Source organism: Dermacentor silvarum, chromosome 2 (genome assembly GCF_013339745.2).
Source record: "Dermacentor silvarum isolate Dsil-2018 chromosome 2, BIME_Dsil_1.4, whole genome shotgun sequence".
Classification (NCBI taxonomy): Eukaryota; Metazoa; Arthropoda; class Arachnida; order Ixodida; family Ixodidae; genus Dermacentor; species Dermacentor silvarum.
The window spans coordinates 230,124,087-230,132,455 of NC_051155.1; the positions used below are offsets into that span (position 1 = coordinate 230,124,087).

Consider the following 8,369-nt stretch of genomic DNA (forward strand, 5'->3'; position numbering starts at 1 on the left):
ACCACGTTTTGTGAAGATCGATCAGCAATTAAGCTCATTTGTTTTCATCCGTCCGTCTCCGTAGTCACGGCCACCCGGAATCTGCCGTGTGCGCTTTCCGCATGCAAGACATCGAGAAGTCCTTCGAAGGCACCACTTTCTTCGAGCTGAAAGTGACTGACAGGTACTCTGTGGGCAAGCCCATAACGCCGCCCGTTTCCACGTACCCGGGATCAGCTGACGCGGGTGGCTGCCCGTCCGACTCTCGGACGCTGTCCGACGACACCGTTCGATTCGTGGAGGAGCACCCGATCCTTACTGACACACCGAAACAGCGTCACGGACGACCGTTCTTTGAGCGCGCCGGAGTAAAGTTCCGCTCCTTGGCCGCCTTCGTGCTGGACACCTCATGGGGCTCCTGGGTCATCTGCTACGTGGCCACGGGTAAAACTTCTGTAGTTTTTTTTTTCTTTCCACAGTGCCAGCAACGTATGGTGTTATTCGCACTTGTCTAGAGTGACCGAGTGGCCGGCTGCGCACTGCGCGAGCGACAGCAGCTATATTTAGATGTAGCTGCTGAGATCCGGGGATTGTAATCATAGAAAGCTTTTGCCTGCCATAGTATAGCCTAGTGGCTATATGGCGTTGCGCTGCTGAGCTTTCGAGGTCGCGGATTCGATCGCAGCAGTTAAGCAACCCCGCGCAGTCATAACTAATCCGATGTCTCCCGCTACTGCGTGCCTCATAATTATATCGTGGTTCTGGCACGTAAAAAGCGAATATCTTTTCATTAAAGAAGCTTAGATATACGCAAGAATTGTTAGTAAGAAAAAGGGTTATGAAGTACGCTGCATAACGCGCAGCCTCCCTGTGGTGTAGCAGCGCAGCGTCAAATAATGCTTCGCCATGCCGCGTGATAAAGCGGTCTGTCTCCCAGTTGTTGCTGAAGTGTGCATGTGTCCAATCGAAAGTTGCGCAAAGCGACAATCAGAACTAGCTCGTGGAAAGAGAGAAGTGCGATGGCAGATTCATTCTAGGCCACAAAGGGGTCCGACGGAAGGCAGCGCTTCGCGGTGCCGCGTGTCTAATCAGGTAAATTAAACGAATATCTTGACGCCAGTTATTTGGGTCTATATGGCCATATTGAAATCTATAAAACGGTAACTATACATTAGTGACGATTTTCTTCAACTTTCCAACATAAATATGTGCCTTAATGTTTGTATCTAATAGGTTTATTAATGTAATTAGCTTATAATGAGTGAATTGATTGGTTTTGTTGTTCTACCAAATGATGTGCGCTTCTGCAGGTAATTCATCTGTATTAACGGAGTTCGAATTAAAATTTGTAGGCTTTTTAAAAATAGATGTTTGAAGTAAAATTTTAAAAAGAAGTACACTGTCTATAATACTGTTTGGTGGATGTTAAGCAACACTACTTTATCTTCCTTTTAAACTTGGCTCCTTATCGTTTGGAAAGTGCTAGGTCAGCAGCAGAATTGAATGCTTATTGATTGTAAAATACGCGTGCCCCCTTTATTTAAAGGGAAGTGTCGACTATAAACCGGATATCGACTAACTGCGTCTTACTCTGTACATTATAGCGATGTCAGTGCGCGTACATTGCGCTCGCATCACTTATATGCGACGCGTACACTAAATTATACTCGCGAGACTTGCTCAGGCAGTATTGATTTTGTTTTTCTTATTGTTAATGGAGGTCGCATTGTATACGCTCTGCAAGCGTATACCAGGCGCCAAGAGGGAACTAGCAAATAAGAACCAAGAGAGAGATGAGTGCGAGGTGCATAGAATTGCAGCGAAAGGTTACTACCACTCCCGGTTTCCAGCTGACGGCTTACTGCTGAAGCTGGCCGAAGAAAATGTACCCGGTGACTGGAACCCCGCTCCTGCCCAGGTTGTGGACAGCTTTAACGTGACCACGATCAGAGATCCGATACGGAAGGTGCTAGTTTCCTTGAAGGTACGTGAACACACCGGGCCCAAAAATGAAAATGCTGAAACCTGTTCTTGTTGTTTGTTCTTCATATTCTTCACTGCCATTATGGTCATCGCATATGGAGAAAGCAATCAAGGAATGGTATGGTTTAAAAAAAATGGGACCACAGCCACATTAGCAACATGATTGTATCTAACACCCTACCACGGAGCAATGTTTCTGCTTGTTTATAAACTAACTGTTTCTCATGTAGCTTGTTGAGAAGCCTTTCACCAAGGTTTGTAGTTCCGTCTCAGCAATACGGCAATTTGAACAGCCTTCTTTTTTGCAGCTTGAGAACTTAGATTGTAGTATACCGTTTGATCACACTTTTTGCTTGCAGGCGGGTTTTTGCTTGCTTTCAGTTCTTTAACCAAAAAAAAAAGTATGCAGGAACCCTACTGGAGTTGTCTAAGTATGCATAAGCATACCCCCAAATTTCAGTTGTCCCATCCCCAAATTTAAGCTAGCTCATCCCTCACTTCAGTTGGCTCATCCCTAAATTTCAAGTTCGCCCACCAATACAATTCAAGTTGGCCTATCCCCAAATTTAAGCTAGCCCACCCCTCACTTCAGTTGACCGATTCCTAAATTTCAATTGGCCCACCAATAAAATTCAAGTTGGCCCATCCCAAAATTTGAGTTGACCGAAACCCAAATTTCAAATTGGCTCAACCCTAAATTGAGGTTTGCCCACCCCTAAATTTCAAGTTCACCCACTCTGATCCTGAATTTCAAGTTGTCCCAGACCACAAATTTCAAGCTGGCACACCTCCAAATTTAAGTTGCCCCACCCCAAAAAATTAAGGTTGCCAACCCCCAAATTTCAGTTGGCCCAACCATGAATTTCAAGTTGGCTCAGACAGCAAATTTCAAGTTGGTCCACCCCCAAATTTAAGTTGGCCCACACCCAAAATTAAGTTTGCTAACCTCCACCTTTCAAGTTGGCCAACCCCTAAATTTAAGTTGGCCAACACCCAAATTTTGGCTGACACACCCCTGAATTTTAAGATAACCCACCCCCAAATTTCAAGGTGACCTACCCCCAATTTTAACTTGGTCCACCCCAATTTTTATGTTAGATCCTCCCTAAATTTTAAGTTGCCCCACCAACAAATATAAGTTGACCCACCTCCAAATTTCAAGTTGACCCACCTATTAATTTAGGCTGGCTCTTGAAACTTGAATTTGGGAGTGGGCTAAGCCAAATTTGGGTGTTGTCGAAGTTGAATGTGGGGTGGGCCAACTAAAATTTGGTGTAGGCCAACATAATTTTGGGGTGTGCCAACTTGGATTTTTTGGGTTAACTTAATTTTGGGCGTGGGCCAAATTAAAATTTGCGAGTGGGCCAACTTGAAATTTAGGGGTGAGCTAACTGTAGTTTTGAGGGTAGGCCAACTTGAAATTTGGACGTCGGTCAACTGAAATTTGTGCGGGCCAACTTGAAATTTGCGGGTGGGCAAACTTGAAATGTGGGGTGGGTGAACTGAAATTTGGAGTGGGCCAATTTAAATTTGGGGATGGCCCACTTTAAATTTAGGAGTGGGCCAATTGAAAATTGGGGTATGCTTATGCATACTTAGACAACTCCAGTGGAATGGTCTTCTTTTAGATTATACATATTTTTTATCGACACGCTATCAGTATAGAGAAGAGTTCCTAGGTCAGGCGGATATACTTTGCTGCTAATAACGTAAGTTTCAGAAGACGAATTACCAAAAATTTGTCAATAAGCTTTCTTATGAGAGCCTTTAGGACAGTTGATTATACAGAAAATTTGGATGCAGACATTTCTATACACCCCTATTTTTTAAATCTTGTAAATCTTACCTAATTTGGGATATTCATAATCAAATTTCAATGCTCAATTCACTCCATATGGGGCGCTATAACGTAAAGCTATTTCAAACTGTGTCTATTCCATTTCTGCAATCAGTAAGTACTTCACGTTTGGTCAAAAATATTTCGGGCAAGCCCCACTCCGCCTGTCTGTCACGCGACGTCGCGAAATCCGCAAATAACTCCCCATCTAGTATGACGGGTACATTCTGATTATTACACCGAAAAAAAAACTTAATATAATTAGTTCCTATTCTACACCTGTTTTGCCATTAGCCCTCCACCACGGCCGCTGGATAAAAAAAAACTTTTTTTTTTTTTTTATCCAGCGGCCGTGCCTCCACTATCGCTCAAAAGATGTCGGGCTGTGCCCACTTCTCTTCTCGGCCACGCGACGTCACAAAACTGCAAAAATTCACCACATCTGAGTGGCGTGTATGCATTAAAGACGCTACCAATCACTTGAACACTTGCCGCCCGGAGCTGCCGGGGAGCATAAATTTATTTGCGTACAATAAACATTTTTGCGTGAAAGTATAACGTTGTCGAGTCCTTCTGGCATGTTTACGACATCGCTCTGTTAGCTCTTTTTCACTGCACTCTAAAATAAGCTTACACCCTTTGGGTCGTATCTTGTTCCCAAACAATAATCGTCCTCTGCCTTGCTCGCATTTCCTTTCTTGAAAACTCAACGCTCGCTACTTTCCTGCCGAGAATGCTGTGTCACGCTGATAACGCGCAAGCGTTTCGTGACTAGGAAGTACCGGGCTCGCAGCGTTAAATAAGGGAAATGCGGAAGAAACGACGATTATTGTTTGCGGACAGGATACGACCCAAATGGTGTAAACTTTTTTTAGAGTGTGAGGATCCGTTTTAGCGCTATTTGAAACTTTCTCTTGCATGCTTCCCCGATTTTCGACCATCCACAACAAGCTAAGCAAGAGGAAGCGGGCCAGTCGCAGACTGTGGCATCACCCTCCTCATCCGATTATCTACTTTCAGTGCGCTAGCTCAGCCCTACCGAAACCCTCTCCACTGTGTACTTTTTTTTATAGAGGGTACTATAATGGTACACTCTAATGCTACTAACGCCTTAGCCTATACGCCACCAAGGTGGATCATGGGGCGTTTCCAACTGATAGGATAGCGGGGAAGCCTTTCCTTCCCGGTGCGCTTACTTTCGATAGTGCCTCCAATAAACGTTGAAAGTTGATTATGAATATTTAGAATTAGGTGCGATTTTCAATACTTTTAAAATAGGGGTCAATAAAATGTCGTCATCATCATCCTATATTTATGTCCACTACAGGATGAAGGCCTGCGGTGATCAAATGTGACTACCTCCAAATCTGTCTTATAAACAACTGCCTTGTAGGTTCTAATAAAAACGTATAATTAGTCTCGTGATACTCACGTTATTAGCAGAAACACGTTCACTTCACCTACGAACTTCTCTGCAAAAACGACACGTTCGCTACGCTCATCGCCTTTTAATAAAAATCCGCATAGTAAAAAAAAAAAAAAAAAAAAAAAAAAAAAAAAAAAAAAAAAAACCCTCTATACAGTTGTTCTCGCACTTATAGAGAGGTGTTACAATTGGCTGCATATATGTTAAGGTTATTCGACTGCGCGCGAATACGTAGTTTGGAAAGGGGCTGCGCAACAGTTTTGTCTTATGTGGCAAATATGAAGGAGTGTGTTATAGCTGCGCAATCGCGATTTATCTGTGCTCACGGCAAATGAACCACTTGCAGCATAAGAGCGTGTACCTGCTCATGGACGTAGCAGTTCATCAGTACCCCATGGAATCCTGCAGAAACAGTCACCAGAACTGCGCGTCTTGCGTACTGGACCCCTTCTGTGGTTGGGACGGCACACAATGCATTCCTCTTGCAAACGGGTGCGTATATGTGCACCTGCAAAGTGACCCTGCTTCGGTTGCTGTGCCACTCTCGTGATATGGGTGTTTAAATACCAGCTAGCTGCTTCGCTACCCACCCCATTTCCTCGTTCCTATCCTTGCTCTAAAGAAGGAGCTTCTGTTACGAACGGCTGTTCATTCATAGTCGTAATGGCGGACCGAGCCAATCGCAACAAACAATCGCAACAATCGCAACAAGAAGCTTTAAAATAACTCCTGCGTGACTGCTCATCATACGAAGATTAGGAGCTTGCCCTTGGGACACTTGTCTAAATTTCTTACTTGCTGCTTTTAAATATAACTGAAGCAGACGACGCGCGCATCTGGGGATTAGCGGATATGACGTAAATACCATCACGCTGCCTCCAAAATTTCACAGAGTGCTGCGTGCAGCCGCGGGCGCCACCTAATTTTGGAGGTCATGCCTGCAGCTAGTCATGTCGACGAGCCGCTGCTGATTATCAACGTTCTTAGTCATGCGTCAGTTCCGACGTCATTTTTTGGGGTATCAAAGACTCATATTTTCGCGAACTTTTCATGATGCATCCACTCGTATTTCAAACCTAAATATGTGCCCGGGGGCTGCGCTACGTTTACGTTTCTGAAACTTGGCTTTTTACACAATCCGAAGTTTTGTTATAGTTGGCTTTCATTGGGAGCTGAAAGAGCTTGCCTGGCCCTATACCTAACATGCTATATGAAATGACTAGGATGATGGTTGAATTGCTCCACTCATACATAGTACACACGCGCACCACATACATCTGATCACGCGGGAACATGCGCAGTTAACTATGGAGTTTCGGAATTCCTGTTTCAAGCCAGTGTCTAAGTGTTATAATAAGAAGTACGAGCTAGCAGCTCTGCACCATAGTCCAAGAACTTGGTGCAGCACATTGTGTTGTCAACGTCTTCTTTCTATCCTCGTGCGCTGGCACTATGCACGTTATCCAGGTTAGAGTACCAGCATGCTCAACATGCAGCAGTGCTACAGAACTTACTGCAGTTGAGTACTAGACGTGGTGGCGGTTATAAGGCTGCCAACTGCTGCCTTGAGCAACGGGATCTTTGAAGGGTCAGTGCTCAACGTGCGTCTCAACGCGAAGGTGCCAATGACGACTTATTTGATCTTTCCTAACAACAAATTTTACCTGTCAATCTCATCGCCGAGCCAACCCAAAATTACTGTACAAACGATCATGGCAGCATACGCCTCGAGTGAAGTATACAGACTAACCTTTTAGTTAACAATTCTCCCTTTACGCTTTATAGTGACAAACTAATTTTGGCAATAAGTAAAAAAAAAAAAATACGACCTTGTAACGGAATGAGTAGTAATTAGGTTATGTTTTATTTTAGAATAGACCGCTATGATTCACTTGGAGCTCGGCAGTGTGTGTAGAGGAAATAATGCTTTTAAATAAAACAAATTATGCTGTTGACTATTCCGATAGGTGTACTTGGAAGTATGAAAGGGGCCGCATATAGTGAAGGACTGCAATAATTTCGACCAAGTGGCTTCTGTAACGTGCACCTAAAGCATGGTATAGCCTGTAAGCTTGCGTATACTGCCGTATAACTGAGCTAGATGGTGCATGGCTCTGTCTATGCCTCTGGCTGTAGAACAATTCTCGCTTTGAGCACATACCTTGGAAAGTACGTCACCGGTTTATAGCAGTATCTATACGCACGGAATGCCTTGTAGTTGGTACTTCCAGATCCCGTGTTAAAAATCAACTGGCACCATGGCGGTAATCTCAGATTGTAATGACCTTCATAGATTCTTAAATATTGAATTCACGTTGATTGGTAGCTAATATTATCACAGATATTCATGTTCCTGGTTCGCGTCTATGGTAATTATTATGGGACCAAGACCCGAGAATAACACGTCGCATTAGAATAGTGCTGCTTATGCGGAACCGTACAGGAGAGTGTCTGTGTATAGCAATAATTATAAAATGTAATCTGTTCTGTTCCTTAGAAGCCTTCTTTCATCTTTCTTTCTTTTTCAGGGCGGCAGATGCTTTGCGAAAGTGTGGAGGGCCGACGTCGGTGTAGTCTACGATAGTCGATGCTTGTTACTGCGGTTATTCTTACACAGCAAGGCAGTAATAAACAGGATCACCTTAGAAGAATACAGGAAGGAGGACAAGATAAAGTACGCTGCCTTCCAAGGGTCATAATACTAAAAAAAAAACCTAGTGTCTTTCTTGTTCCTTCATTCTTTATGTACCTGTAAAGCACTTTTTTTTAATCTCCAAGCCCTGGAAATGCCTGAGATGCTGAAGGTCTAACAAACCCAGCTTTCTGCACTTAAAAAAATAAAACATCATACACATATTACGATCTTGCCATAAAGTTTCTCTTTTTACTTGCAGATGACATGACAGGTTTGTTGTTCCTGAATTGCCCGTGCAGTTCTCAAAGCTGAGTGAGGTCATTCGAAAAAAGTATGCAGAAATTTCACTGGAGTTGTCTATGTGTAATTATAGCTCCAAATTTATTTGACCCACCCCCAAATTTCAGTTGGCTCACCCCTAAATTTCAAGTTGGCTCAGCCCCAAACTTAAATTGGCCCACCCCCAAATTTATGTTCTGCCACCCCCTGTTTAGGTTGGCCTACCCGCA

General features: G+C 43.7%; 1 non-coding gene across 1 annotated transcript; it reads left to right on the forward strand.

The window, feature by feature from the left end:
* The first annotated feature begins 1,843 nt into the window (after positions 1 to 1,843).
* On the forward strand, positions 1,844 to 8,044 carry LOC119440739 (uncharacterized). The gene is made up of 3 exons (XR_007465836.1): positions 1,844 to 1,963; positions 5,572 to 5,717; positions 7,754 to 8,044. It is a non-coding gene; the product is annotated as an uncharacterized LOC119440739 (transcript).
* Positions 8,045 to 8,369: the final 325 nt, after the last annotated feature.